Source organism: Dufourea novaeangliae, unplaced genomic scaffold (assembly GCF_001272555.1).
Source record: "Dufourea novaeangliae isolate 0120121106 unplaced genomic scaffold, ASM127255v1 scaffold221, whole genome shotgun sequence".
Classification (NCBI taxonomy): Eukaryota; Metazoa; Arthropoda; class Insecta; order Hymenoptera; family Halictidae; genus Dufourea; species Dufourea novaeangliae.
Window position 1 is genome coordinate 1540604 of NW_015374115.1, and position 15011 is coordinate 1555614.

The 15011-nt window shown below is 37.3% G+C and overlaps 1 protein-coding gene across 1 annotated transcript in view; it reads left to right on the plus strand.

Annotated features, from left to right (window-relative positions):
• Positions 1–6288: 6288 nt before the first annotated feature.
• LOC107191115 (calcitonin gene-related peptide type 1 receptor-like) overlaps positions 6289–15011 on the plus strand; it is a 147276-nt gene continuing 138553 nt past the window's right edge. The window contains exon 1 of the mRNA XM_015580069.1: positions 6289–6317. The gene's annotated coding sequence lies outside the window, so the exon portion shown is untranslated. The remainder of the gene's footprint in view (positions 6318–15011) is intronic.

Genomic DNA, 15011 nt, shown 5'->3' on the forward strand with positions numbered 1-15011 from the left:
ATCAAGAGGTAAAACAGTTTTATAAGATGTATAAATGTAAAACGATTCAGACGTGACTGGATCTGTAATTTGTAATTTTTATATGTGGAGGGGGATACGTTATTATAATATATATATATATTTTTTTTCTTTATCTTCGTTTCTAATCGTCGTGGAAATGTGTTTGCGCCTCCCTTTTCGCCATTTTCCTTTTTCACGGACTCCGCGTTATCCGTCCCCCTTCCTCTTTTTTTTTCTTTTTCTTTCTTTTATTTTTGGTTTGTTCGTAAGTTAAATCATCAGCATCGGTGCGTCCTTGCGTTTTGTAAAGTAACGAATTGTCCGTTTGTAGAATCGACACGGTGTACTGGCATACACACACACACACACACACACACACACACACACACACACACACACACACATACACGACACACGGACACGGCATACAGAGATAACGATTAAGGAAAAACAGTATAGCGTGGCCCGTTTCTGTAAACGAGGGGCATAAGTAATCTATATGTGAGATTGTTTTATGTACGATTGTGCGTGTAACACTGTTAAATAAACGAACGTTGCTTATGAAAAGTTCCATCGACGACTTCGTGCAACCTCGGTCTATAATAATCATCCACGAGCTGATTTTTTAGTTCGCGGAGCGAGAGAACGCGCGAAACAGGAACTTTTCTTCGCAGGAAATAGGATATTTTATTTACACGGTATTTATACGATGATTTAACGATTGAGGCCGATTTCTCTGTTTGTAATCGGTATTTCGATACACGATTCGGTATGTGCTTTTCTGGTGCAGAGGTTAATGAAGATTTTATAGAATTTTAATTTGAAGCATTGAAAGAACAGAAATATATTGGAATGGAAATGGTAACATGAAAATAAATATTCGAACACCCATAACGTCTGTTGATTAATTACGAGTGGACTGCGGATTTTATTGCAGTTATAGCCATGCATGATTATTTAAAGTTCAATGCATTAAATTGTAATTTTGTTCCAAGCCTGACGGAATCCTTTGTGAAGTAAATTGAATATCTTGTTCGATACCGGTTTCTGTAAATTAACCTACGAAAATCTATATTTGCATAAACATCTGTAGTCTACTCTCATAAGTCTAGTATAACGGCTCATGTTTAAGCCTTAACGTCCAGACCCTTAAATCGTTATGTCAAAATTATGAGACTGACATAATAAGTGTTGTATTTTGTCATTTTGAAGTTGAACATTTTTTTCCTTTTTTTTATTTTTTAAGGGAATACTTGAATTTATCAACTGAATACTTGAATGTATCACTGATACTTCACATCAGTGAAACTATTGATACTTGCTGACAGATATTTTATTAATATAAAATATTGTTTAAAAGTAGGTATTGGACCAGTGCAATACTGGGCGTTAAAGTGTTACGTATAAGGAAATGAGTCACATTCCCTTCTAACAATTTTTACATTTCACCAAATCGCGAATTAGTACACGATCATCATTTTTTTCCCAAAATTTGTTGGACATTACCGTCAACAAAAAATCTCGTGTATTGCAAAAAGCTTACGTCCACTTTATTAATTTCCTCTCCAAGTCGACCTTGCGCAGCAGTTTCAATTTTCAGATCGTTTTTCCGACGTGATTTCTCTCAGAATTTTCGCACATGTCTCAGCCCACTTGAAATTTCAATTTCAGCAAGTTACCGTTAATTTCCGATTCACGATAAGAGGAAGCAAGAGAGGGAGAGAGATACTATTACAAGTTGCGCGAGGCAAACGTTTAACGATATCGGTATCGGATCGCGCTTGGCGCCCAAAATACCGTCTGCCACGTGAATCACGAGAACGCTCGTAAAAGAGCTGTTATATAGACCACACGTGTGGGGGGGGCTCTTTGAGTCACCGGTTGCCCTTATCGCGCTCGTGTACCTACAGAACGATCCAATTTTCGAACTGTTTAAATTCAATCGGCGCTACGGACTTGTCGATAACGGTGCAAACAATCGAAGCGAGGTATCCAATAAACAGTCAGCCATTCGGCTCGTGTGTCTCGTGTTCCATTGGTGGAGAGGCTGAAAATCTAATTGCAGTGCAGCCTCCCCCCTTTTCCAACGCAGAAAGTTACATCGATTCATTACAGCCAGGAAGAAAAATGATTGCTGTTGTTCACGTGAATATTAACGGCACGCCTCACGTGTTTCCCGTGGATGTGACAGTAATGCACAATGACTACGATAATAAATTTATGTTGTTAAATTGCTACCCTCCGGGGTTCTTGCACTCGTATGGGAAACCGCTACTTACTTACAGGAGGGGGAGGCGGCTCGATCGCGCGATAGCCTTTTAACCCGCGGCTTTAAAACGATTACCGCGGGAAAAAAGGGACGCTTAACCCCGCCATTAAGCGCACCTTTTAGAAACTTGAACGCGTGTGTAGTGGCTGTGGAGAGTTGCCGTGGATTTTTGTGAAATTCGCTACCCCTGCGAATTTTGTCGACGGATAATGGGATTTGGACATAGTTGTTGAAATTGAAATATAAAATGGGTGATATTTGTGAGAACATTCTAGGGAATGTTCGTGGAATGAGCGAAGGGTGCTCTGAACTTTTAATCGTTTGTCTATCTTTTTCCGAAAGGACCATTGGATTCGTATTTAAAATGCTTATCGATAAAATCAGGCATCATAGGACTTTGTCGTTCATTCGATGGAATGCAAGTGTCAAGCGTTGTCACAAATACAATAGAAACTTACAAAACTGAGGTTGACAAAACTTACAAACAAGAGGGTTAATTGGATTAAAGGTAAGAAAAATAGGATTTTATTACGAATAATAAAATTATAATGAGAATTATTATATATAACTTTGATGAAAGTAAAAGAAATTATCAAATTACAACGAAATACAACAAAATGTTCCTTTGGTAACTTAAATAATTCGGGAATGAAAGGGTTAAAACTTCGAGAGAAATTCGAGAGGTTCTAAGAAATGACGACATTTCTGGCAGGTTAGAAAGATACATGGACACGTAGATTTGGTAGCTTGAAAGTTACGCGTCTCGTAAAGTGTCTCGAAACATAATAAAATTGAAGAATTTGTGGTGTAGGTGGTGTCGGCGCGCGAAAATGTAATGGACCCTCGGGGGTAGAATTGACGACGCGACGGTGTCGCTGCTGTAGCCGGTAAACGCTTGCGCGCGCACTTCGAGTCACGTTTCTATCAGTGGAAACGTTCAGTTGCCGCCGCGCGGCCGCGTGAACCGCAGTTTTTGAAGTTTCCCCTCTGAAAAAAGGTTTCCGATTCTGTGCATATGTGCGTGTGTCGTGAATACGCGAGAAAACGAGTGCTTTTAAATTCGTTCGTGGACGGTTATCCTATTCCTGAAGCAACGATGATCATTAAATTCATTTTCTTTCGTATTGTGTTGTTTCATCACGATGATACGACCGTGAGAGGAACGTTGACAAAGCTGACCGAAGATTGAAAACTTGACTAGTGAAGGTTGACCAGTGTGTCTGGACGTTCAAGTAGGAGTGTACACTTTTTTTAACGCTTTACATAGTGGCTAATTAGATCGAGTTATCCTTTAGTATTTTTATTCCAAGTCAATCGGTTTATCGACAGCGTTTGTTTTTTGAGGTAGACTTGAATCTTGAGAATACGATCGAATAGAAACTTCTGCAAAGTTTAACTCCGTGAATACGTATCGTCGAATCGGTTGGGTTAATCGTGACCTGCAAGTCCTAAGAGACAGCCATGTATATTTAGAGGTTAGACCGTGTTCGCTTTGTTGCTGCATAAAATGCGTTCGGTAACTGTGTTGATCGACGTGACGCCGTTGACCAGATACGCAGGGGGTTAGTGACTCTGTTCATTTCACTTTCAACATAACAAAACACCCAGTAATAAGGGAAACAGATTTTATATTATTCTCGCGAGTGCGAAGCATCGATGCGTCGAAAAGTACCGAAAGTCGGACTTTGTTTCTAGGATGCGGAACAACAGGAAGGGGGCGGTCGTTACGGCGAAAGAATGCTGACCTTTAAACGATCCGGGTGTCGTTAATAAATTTTTCACTGTTATTGCTTTTTCCTGAAAGGTGGCCGGAAGTTTCGTTGAAGCCAGGTGCGTTCGAGCGTGTTTGTCTGTGAACGCATTATCTAATTGAAAAAAAAATTTACGACTCTTCGTTGCGATTCATGTACGGCTCGAACTCGGTCCATTTGTCGGTGATAAATAGAGAAATGTATTTGACCGTTAATATTTTCTTCTTTTTTTTTCCAATAATTCTCCGAAAGTTTCCACCGAAGGTCGTAAATAGGTTAAAAGTTTTTGGGCCGAGGTAGGTACGGGACTGAATAGGGTAATTAATTCGCGTCAGTTGTCACGGAAAAATCAACTACAGCTCGGAGAAACATACTTCGCTCGCGTTTCACCGGAGCAACAGTTGTCCGGGAGTGTCACTGGCAATGATGATCCACAGCGCCAAATGTCCGCTTGATTTTGATCAAATTTTCGCGCCGCTATCCCGTCCGTATTCGTTTCACGTGATTTCAGTCGAGATTTAACAGTATGCAAACGAGAAAATTAAAATATGATAAATTATGCGTCGTTGGATGGTTGATAAAAACGGATAAAAATCGGGTAGATGTTTTTCTGACGAGGCTCCCCGGTGTGAATTTCGAAATATCGACTAACTTGTTTGTTTAGGATGTTTCGTAACCGTATGGGATTACTTTAATCGGGGACAGCAGAAAAATTTAAAAGGAATTTGTGTTAATGTTCGGTATTTACTTGACCTTTTTCTCGAATTATATTATACTGGTAGTATGCGGCTTTTGTAAAAAGCGCCTAGAACCGGCCATCTTTAGTTTAACTCTAAAACTGCAGATGTCGCGACCTAGAGTGCTTTAGTCTTTAAACAGTGTTTTTGAACGGTCGCGTGTGTAGTTCTTTTTTTGTAATATAATATTTAATTTCTGATAACGACGTTACACGATTCATACCTCAGTTTTGTCTGAGAACAATAAGAATAGTTATTGTTATACAGTTGTATGTTGTTGTACTGTATGAACATTTCAAACATGACGCGACGCTATCAAAAAATTGAATATAGGTTACCGTGCACAAAAATGACGACAAGTGTGTTGATTGATGGAACAAGTGAGTTGATGTCGTTTTTTATAAAATAGTCTACAAAGACAGGGGTAAAGATCAGTAGCCTGGTCATTAACAATTTAAAATATTAACATATTTCGTACCAGGGAACAGAGAATTTGTTATGTACTTTTGGTTTTTCTTCATTTAATTGTCAGTTAATGAGTTCGAATGTGACAGAATTGTCTAGCATTTGCATACAACACTTTAGAATTTCTACTTTCCTAGCGAAAACAAATTTCCACCGGTGCAACTTAAATCGAGACGCTGCAGAATGCTGCTGACACGAAGTATTTCGGAACTTCCTTGTCCTGGTAGATTTCCTGTCGAGTCGAAGGAGTTCTGGGCTAAAAGGCCTTAACTTTTCCGTAAAATCTAGTGTTTCATCTTCCGGTTCTATCTTGAATTCTACAAATGATTGTCAATCGAATATTACGTACATTTTATACCTGTCCATTTTTAACACTAGAACTACCAAGCCAGTCAAAATAACTGGTCAACACATTCTTACAACGAGGATTAAAATGTTATAACAATACATTTTGTCAGATCTTTTGTAACTTTTATTACGACATGACATTAAAGAAATTAGTTAATTTATAAATTAGTAAATTTTCAAAAGTTTGCCATATTTATCGATCGATCGAGAAAGATATGCGTTTATCATTGGTAGTTCTAGTGTTGAAGAGTCATAGCATGTAGCATCGTATTTATTTATTCATAGTACTATCCATTTAAATAATGTCTCAAATTACATGTTCCATATAAATTTCACGTCGTCGCTAAAGAAATAGGAAACAGAGTAGATATAATTTTCAAGTTGAAATTATTTCTCGCCAAGTAGCAGGATCATTAAATAAGAAACTCAGGTTCGTTCAGTGGTGTTGGAACTAAAATTGTTGTATTACAAAAAAAAATATGAACAAATGAAAAACGTGACGAAATAACCGAAGTGTGTACGAGACAATTGAGGCTTCACGGAGATGAGACAAACGGCCTCTTCGTTCCTCGACGAATGTACGGTACAGTGTGTCCCGTTGTCGATACGGAATAGTACGTCGTCGATGGTAAAGTAATTGAGTTCGTTCGGTTAATTGCGTCACCATAAAACGTTACAAGTTATTTACCGGTGGTGTTTTGTGCAAGTTCCTCCGCCCCGAAGATACGGCCTGGCATCGTGTCCTTGGTGAGTACCTTGGTCCATTATTCAAATTGAATCTCTTATGGAATTGCTACGGTAATGTGCAGCCCTGACACTAGACGGGCAATTATTTTTGTGGGATTGGTCCATTATGTTACAGGCGCGTTGACACTTGAACCGTTACGTCGATTGAATTTTCCTTGTGGATCTCAAACAATACGAACGAATTTTTGGTATCTTCTAATGTATTTTGGTTTTTTGAAAATTTTTGTAGCTATGTGTTTCGTAATGACGTTTATTTGTGATGTGAAGTTAAATATGGGTGAAATTAATTTGATGAAATTACAACTGTTTTTTTTTGTGTTAACATATTACTTACCGGCTGCTATTTAATAGGTGTAGTAGATCTAATATCCAGCAACCAAGGAACTATTATTGAACAGTTCAATCGTAGTAGCAAATTACATTCATGAAAAATAACTCGAATTCTAATAGAATAACGTAACAGTTTCTTCTTTAACCCTGATCTAAAGGTAAATTAATAGGCTTCTTATTTATGAGCACAGAAATTTAAAAATCTATAAATAGGCTACCGGTAAGTAATGTGTTAAGGTTTAACATACAAGTGAAAGTTAAACGTGAGTATCCACTTTGAAAGTATGGGATTTATTCATACTTATTTCCCTCGATTTATTATCTAATATTTTGCACAAATGATCTATTACATACTTAGTTTTGATTCTTACTGTAGATTTCGTCGTAGTCACTATACCATTTGTTCTCAATTCGTAGAAACTTAAAAATTCGAACGATTAAATATTGGAAAAATTGAAAAATCCCAAAATCTGAGTACCTATTTCAAGCTTCGAAGCTTTTCATTTTTAAATATATTTAATCTCTGTCACACGTTCATGGTAAAGCAAGAATTTGGAATGTATATGATTTGGGATAGAAACAGATTATCGTAATTAGTTTCCCATATCAAATTAGTCTTCCGACCTTGTTTCCCGCCGATCCAATATTTGAAAACTGCAGACCCGTATAAACATTCGTAATCTAATAACAGAAACGGTAATTACCGCCTCGAAACTGCTTGCTTTCCGTAACGTTATCTTGAAAACGTGATCTTTTCGGTCCTTCGTCCGCCGTTTCTTCCTGTCCTTATGAACCTTCGTCGCTAGCAGCTGTGCGGGGCTAATAATCTCGCCATTTTATTCTCACATTTCGTTATACTTGCGCTTTGATGTTGCTCGTTACATCGTCCGTATCTCGCGAACGTCTTTCTCCACGACCAAAATAAGGAAGTCCATTTCATTTAATGTCTTCAATCTACAAAAAAATATTTTATCCAATTACGGTCAACACGTTTACGGTAAACGTCGTAATAAAATCGAAATCTGACGTGGGTCTCGTTTAGTGGCAATACGAAATCGGTATCTCGATCGCAATGCAATTCGGGGCTTGGTTATACCAGACCTGTAAATATCATCGGGGCAATAGCATGTCCCCACGCCCATCCTCATAAATCGACCGCGTAACCACGTGTTCGATTTTATGATCGATGCCTCATATCCTCCTGTCTTCATGCGCGTGTGAGCCTTTTAGGTGGCTCCCCGATACGGTGAATATGGGACGAGGAAATAAACCGATCTGCGTAAACGTTGCAATTGCACCGAGAAAAACTAAACTGAATCTGGTTATTTTTCTTTTTCTATGTATAAGGTTGATTGTAAATGTTTTGATTTATCTCTGGATCTGACTGTGTTTTCGTGAATTAAAGATCATGATCAATTGATCGTATGGGATGTTCACTAAAGAAATATAAAACGAAATGAAATGGATACATAAAATGTGAGTAATTATCATACGAAATGTCGGAATATAACAATTGGACTGTGATTTTACGTATTTATGGGTTAGACGGTTGCATGAAACCGTAACAGTGTTGGATCCATTCAACAGAGAAATTATACACACGATATTTAAACAAGCATTGTTGTTTCTGGAAGCGACGGAAACACGAACACAACGAATTTCACGAATAATCTGGTTTAATCTGTATGTACAGTAGCGTAACAGACCTATGCATAATGGATTGAAATTTATCGTAAGATCGTAATTGAATAGTTCCTAATCTGAAGTGGATTAAATAAGGTTTATACTAATGCAAATTGGAAGTTAGTATTTTTAACTTCAATATTATGTTGTATGTATAGGGTGGGCAGATACGTGTTAACAGACTTTTCAATGGATATTTAATTCCATTGAACATTATAAATAGTGAATACGTTAATTTTTAAATATCACATTCGAGGGAAAATGTGTAAAACAGTTTCTGACTCGGTGCTTTTGCTTTTGCTGGGAGGTCAATGAATTGAAAATAGGCCATTCAGATCACTGACAAGAGTTACGTCTAATATCGTTCGTCGATCTGAACTTCGTTGCATGTGACTTTCTTATCATTATACTTCAAGCTTTCCTTTATACTTTTTTATACAGAACGCGGTGTATTACAATGAGACATAAATTACCGCAGCCAATCTTTTCCAGTCGAATTATAAATTCGTTTCGAGAAAAGACCACCGGAGTCCGGACTCGAGTAGAATGACTTTTAAGTAGAATGACTTTTAAGTAGAATGACTTTTAAGTAGAATGACTTTTAAATAGATTGAGATCGTGATGATCAGCCACGTAGGAACGAAATACATAAATTGATTCGTGACTGTGAAATATAAAACAAAACGATACTTCCGATTACAAATTATATAAATTACATTGAAATCTCGAATACAATCGAGGAAATATTATCAACAAGGGAGGCATTTTGGGAATCGTGAAATTCATATTTTTCGAAGTTCAGCTCATGGGATTCATTAAATTTGAATATAATGAAATTTAATAAAATTAAATGAAATCTACTACTGCAAAAAAAATTATCAACCGGGTAGCGTTCGGGGAATCGTTGAATTCATTTCTTTTTAAGCTTCAGCTGTTGGAATTCATTAACTTTGAATATAACGAAATTTAATGAAATGTAACGTAATCCATTGCTCTCTATAATATTAAAGAACATATTAAAATAGTTATGTATTTGCTCAAATTTAATTAAATCCATTAAGAAAATGGAAAAGGAACCATTTCATGAATACAGTACCTCACAACTTTCTCATTGTTCTCCACTCTAATTCAATGAAAGAAATAAAAGAAAAAGAATGTTTACAATTTTATAACTGTTCAGGAGTTTCTTCCTTAATCATCTAATAGGTATTTAACTAATGGAAGATTTTCCTTTAAATTTCTATTCTCAAAAATTCTTTTCGTTTTCTTTTGATTTCTTCAGAGTATACACACAACTTAATTAGCCATAATGGCGGGAACAATGGTGTCTATCGTTGGTTCTTCTACACTCTGAGACCCACGTTTTCGTAACCTCAGCAGTGTTAGTTCTCGACAGTATTCTGGTTGGGTTTCAATCAGACTCCGATTGTCTTCCTGGTGTTCGCTCGACTCTTGGTTAACCCCTTCTACTCGAATCTTTGATCAGGCTCGTGTAATTAGATTTCAGCCGAGTTTCAGTCTCCTTTACAAGACACCGTCCACGAACGTCAGTGGTGTTTGGTTCACTCTTTTAACAACAAGGTCGATTGTCCTTGAAAATTATCCACGGGGGTGTATAATTTTAGACCGTGCATTTCTTTGCGGCGGCGTTGCGTCAGGACGATAGCTCGAATGAAATGCTTAATCAAGAGTTTAATCAAGGAATTTAATCAAACCCCCTCCTAGTTTTCATTAGCCCCAGTGTGTGGTGAAGTTGGAACACGTCTATGATGATATATCTCTTTGATAAATGCACTATCGAACATGAGAAAATTCATCGTTCGACTGTGAATGTCTATGCGAATTCGCAGATTTCTATAGATTCCTCAACAGAATTTCGAATCGGAGAGAACAAATTATTTTACAAATCGAGGAGTTCATGAAAGTATAAATGAACAGAAGCAGCATTAATCACAGTGTCAGAGAATGTTCTTGACTTTTTACGATTTTACGTAAATCATAAATATTTTACGGATATCTACGCGAGTTCCCGTTTTCATCGACAGATTTAGAGAACCTTGAAACCTCAGGAACTTGCTTCACCCATTCAATATGTCATTACTATTGGCTTTGTTAAATTGTATTTTAGTTATTGTTTCAATTTTGCTATGGAACTGCATAAATGTATAATATTCCCGATCTGTTATGCAAATAAAAATAGTACGTTCATTAATCGAGATATCTAATGGATTGAAGAATTCGATAATAATTCTTTATTCGTTAAGATTGAAGAACAGTTTTTAAATTTGTGTTTACGAACTGTTATGTTTCGTTAAACAACAACTATTAAGGGGTGTCCTATATTTTCTTTAGTACCTCGTATGTTGTCTGCGTAATAACTTTATACATCTCAGACTTACTTTTTAAATGATCTTCGTTAAAGTACCAAGAGTAAACTTTTCCTAACTACGAGACAAATCAGTGCCTAGTACTCGAGACACAAAGGGTACTATCTTCACGAAACCGCATCTCGTACTCCTGAGTATCGATTCCCGCTATTTCTCATGCTATTTTAAGCTATCGTTCCTCGCATATAAAATAGTCTTCAATTAGTGTTTAACCAAATTTCCAAGGACGCTGGTCCCATCATTGTCTCGCGAACCTCGACAATAATAAAAGTCTGCTATTCTTAATGTCTTCATTCAACGGTTCAGGGATAAATTCGAGACACGGCATGACTGCCTCGAAGCGTATCGTTCAGAAGGATCTAAATCATAATTTGTTCCACCGTTATATTTGGTAGTGCATTAACATTACAACTACCGAGGATAAACGTATATCTGTTTTTATTGGATCGATAAACATGACAAATTACTGAAAATATTTAAATTTATAAATAAACTAACTTCTTCATTTTTATATTGCAAGGAAAATTGTGAAAAATCTGAGATAAGTGTTGCTGTAACATTTTAATTGTCAATATAAGAATATACTAACCAGTCATTTTGACAGCTTTGGTAGTTCTAGTGTTAATTATACTGTCTATTCTTGTCAATCGAGGTCTTTGGTTCAGTTCTCTATTTCCGGAACAGACACACAGAAGGCCAGAAAATCTTTCTAAAAATGTCCCACATTTTTACAACACCCTGTACAGATTGCATCTTCTGTAACTACGTTTATTACTTCATGCTAGCATAACTATCGCCTATAAAACTTTAAATTCCCTAGATAATTTTATAACGTGTTATTAGTTTCACCTGATATTCGATAAGTGTCACTCGATATTCGATAAGTGTCGTAATACTAGCCAACCGGGAGTGCACATCTAGATTTCAAGCGTTTGAAACCAGACACTTTAAAGTACTAAATAATATAAATCGTACAAGTTCAAGCAACAAATAATATCATAAAAGCAAGTTAACAGAAGGGAATAAAACAATTTTCCGTCATCTTTCGTCACATCGGAAATTTTCCGTGGTAAAGGAATTCCGTTTTCTCCACGAATCTCGTCGTCTTCACGGTGAATTCCGTTAGTAGGACGCGTACGTGATCTCTACAGATAAAAATGCATCGAACGACCCAAAAATCGATGCTTTCGACAGACCAAACAATCATTTAGAATACAATTTTCATTTTTCCTCGCATTCGAAATTTTCCCGGCGTACAAAGGAATTCCGTCTGTAGGTCGCGTACGTGTTCATCGTAGATAAAAGTGCATCGAACTCGAATAGATGGTTTGGTCGTGTCCTCGATGGATTGTGCATCGCAGCTGCACCCCGAGTGCAACCTGTACGTGCGTCACACCGCGACGGGAGCCAACCCAGGTACACTAGGATGGTTAATGGCCACACTGGGGGCGCATTATCGGGTGACCTTCGGTGACCTTTGTCTTCGTTCCTCCGTTTGCACGGTCAAAATAAACGCGATTCGCGTATAGGTACCGACCTAATTTCGAAGTTTCGGGCCGGTGTAGGTATCAATATCGAACAATTTGCTGCGAACCTACGGTGGCCCCCATCGCTTGACGTAACTTCACTTAATTACAGGGCTCGACGAACGAATCTGAAACCATCAATTTGACGCTACCATAAATTGTTTCTTAACACATTATTTACTTATAAAATAACGAATTTGGGTTCGACTTGGCGCGTTAAGGGGCCATGCTAGTGTGACGGTTTTAGAAAATCGAATTTTTCTTTCTTGCGATTTGCAACAATCTTTTGAGGAAAAGGAAGGTGTTTTATATGGCCCGGAATAGGTGATTAGCTGTAAGTATGAAACATTTCTCTTTTTATGCTCTAAAACTGTACTTGAAACTTCGATCGCGTTTTTCTCGCAGCTAGTTTTTCTTAATCGGCGGAATTTTAATTATTAAATATGGACGAAGTTGATTTTATGATATTAGGATTTTATGAAGTCAGGACTTCTTATTTTATATATATAGATTATATTTTTCATTACGAAATAATAAAAGGGCCCAGTGGTTCTTCTATCCGGATGAAGGTTAATATATCTTCGAAGGTTGCTGTGTGTACTTATCGAAGCTCATAGTTCGCCATTGTATAGGACGATGGGAATACGAGGAGGATTTAATCTTTCGTTGAAGTACAGAAATACAGGATCCAAATTTACGTGGAAACGCAACGGTTTGGCAGATCAGACCGCGGATATGATAACGTAGGAATAGATCTTCAGGGGGACGGTGCGGAGGCAAGAAATGTTGCGGGGAAATAGGTTGCCGCAGCGGAATATGTTTGAACTTCGCGAACTCCGGGAGGATTAACGAGATTATATCTATGCTGCAGATCTCCGAGACTCGGGAGCCACCCAATTGGCCCGAAGCTTTATCAGTTCCTGTCTTCTCGAAACGGCGAGGAATGAATTTGATACGAAAAGGGGCCTGGGCATTTTTATGCGAAGCATTACCGTTAAACGAGGCTGTTCCATTTAGACGATGAAAGGGGATTACCGTGTTGTGTTCCGCTCCACTAACTTTTTATTCAGGATTAAATTTCTCATCTCGTTAGGTGTGACGAATAAGTAATCCATTATATTCAGTCGGATACAACGTATTTACTTTCGGAGAAATTCAATGGTAAAACGCTATTTCGATATTATTCATCGTTGTTCATTAATGCCTTCCGCCATTTTTGTACGAACGAAGATTACAAGGAGGATATTTTCAATCTGACCTGTGTTACCATTGTAGTTATACAAAGTACCGGATTATTTATCGATACAGTTAATATAGATATTTTAATTTCAACATTGAAAATTTATGTTCTCGATAGTATGATATAATTTCATTGAAATTGTCGGTGGTGGATTACGTAATTTGGAGTTTTTGATGGGATTGGTCGACATTGTGAATTGTTTATATTCTGCTTGGTATATCCTACTTAACGTAACAATTAAAATTACTGCATATATAGCAACTTCGATTACAATTAATTGACGTCTATGCAGGAAGTTAGATATCGGAATAATCTGATTAAAAAAATATGCCAGGTGATACAGATTTAGTAATAAAGAATGACTGGAGCGCATGTGTTGTAATAATACATATAGAGTGGTACAATAATATACAGATTCAATAGAATTATTTGATTAATGAACGGTAACTTTAGCACATGGGCCATGTATACTATATACATATTGTTTCTTTCATTTATCATTTAGTAACGTTTAGAAAATGAGGAAAACTTTTGCTTATTAGCTCCTCGAGAGGATGGTTAGTTAATCAAGGGAAATTCACCGGCGACGCGACAGCTTCCGATGTGTCAGACCTAATTAACAACCTCGAGATATATCGAGCGTCGTGATTTATATAGGTCGAGCCACTTGCCCGTTTAGCGTTAATTTATTAGACGAATGTTAAGTCGATTGGAATCGTCGTCGATGGACTTTAATTGGTTACATCGTAAATCGATCAGGTGTTTCTTAATAACCCTGGCGCGTCTGTTGTTGCAACATTTCTAATTAGACACGCGTCGTTTGTGTCTGTCCCTGATGCGCTGGATCTACTTCGAGGTGTACGTACAGTTCCTCCGTTCGTACGTTTTCTTTCGTACGATCACTGGTGATCTCATTGTTGTAGGACGTTGCGTTTGTCCTTAACACGTCAACTGTTGGACAAACAATAATAAACCTTCCAACAGAACGTCAAAGTAACTGTTCCAATGAAGTGGGAATTTATACGCCTAGATTTGTCACAGTAGGGTAGATGTCTCAATTACTGGCACCCAGAGATCGGCAAACTCATTATCTAGATAAAAAGTTTCGAATAACGAATAAAAGATAAAAAAAAGTATTTCGTCATTTTTAATTGTTTAAACGTGGAAATTTCAATTTTTATACTAAAATCATACTTTTTTATGAATGAATCGACATTTGTCGAACAAGTATTTAATCTCTTTAACTGTTTAAAGCTCAGAACGACACCCTTAGATACTGCTGCTTTTCATTGTATATTATTCGAATAAAATTCAGCCCAACTCTGGTTGTAACTAAAATAAAAAACAATAATATAGCATATACCTAACCCAGACCTACTAGAGAGAGGTATCCTATGACTCCAAACACCCAAGTCACATTCAGTGGTTGAATATAACATCAACTTATTACATGCGGTAACGAAACATTAACTAACGTATTATTGAATTGCGGTTAAATCCGCGCAAGAAGCAGCTGTCACATTAAACC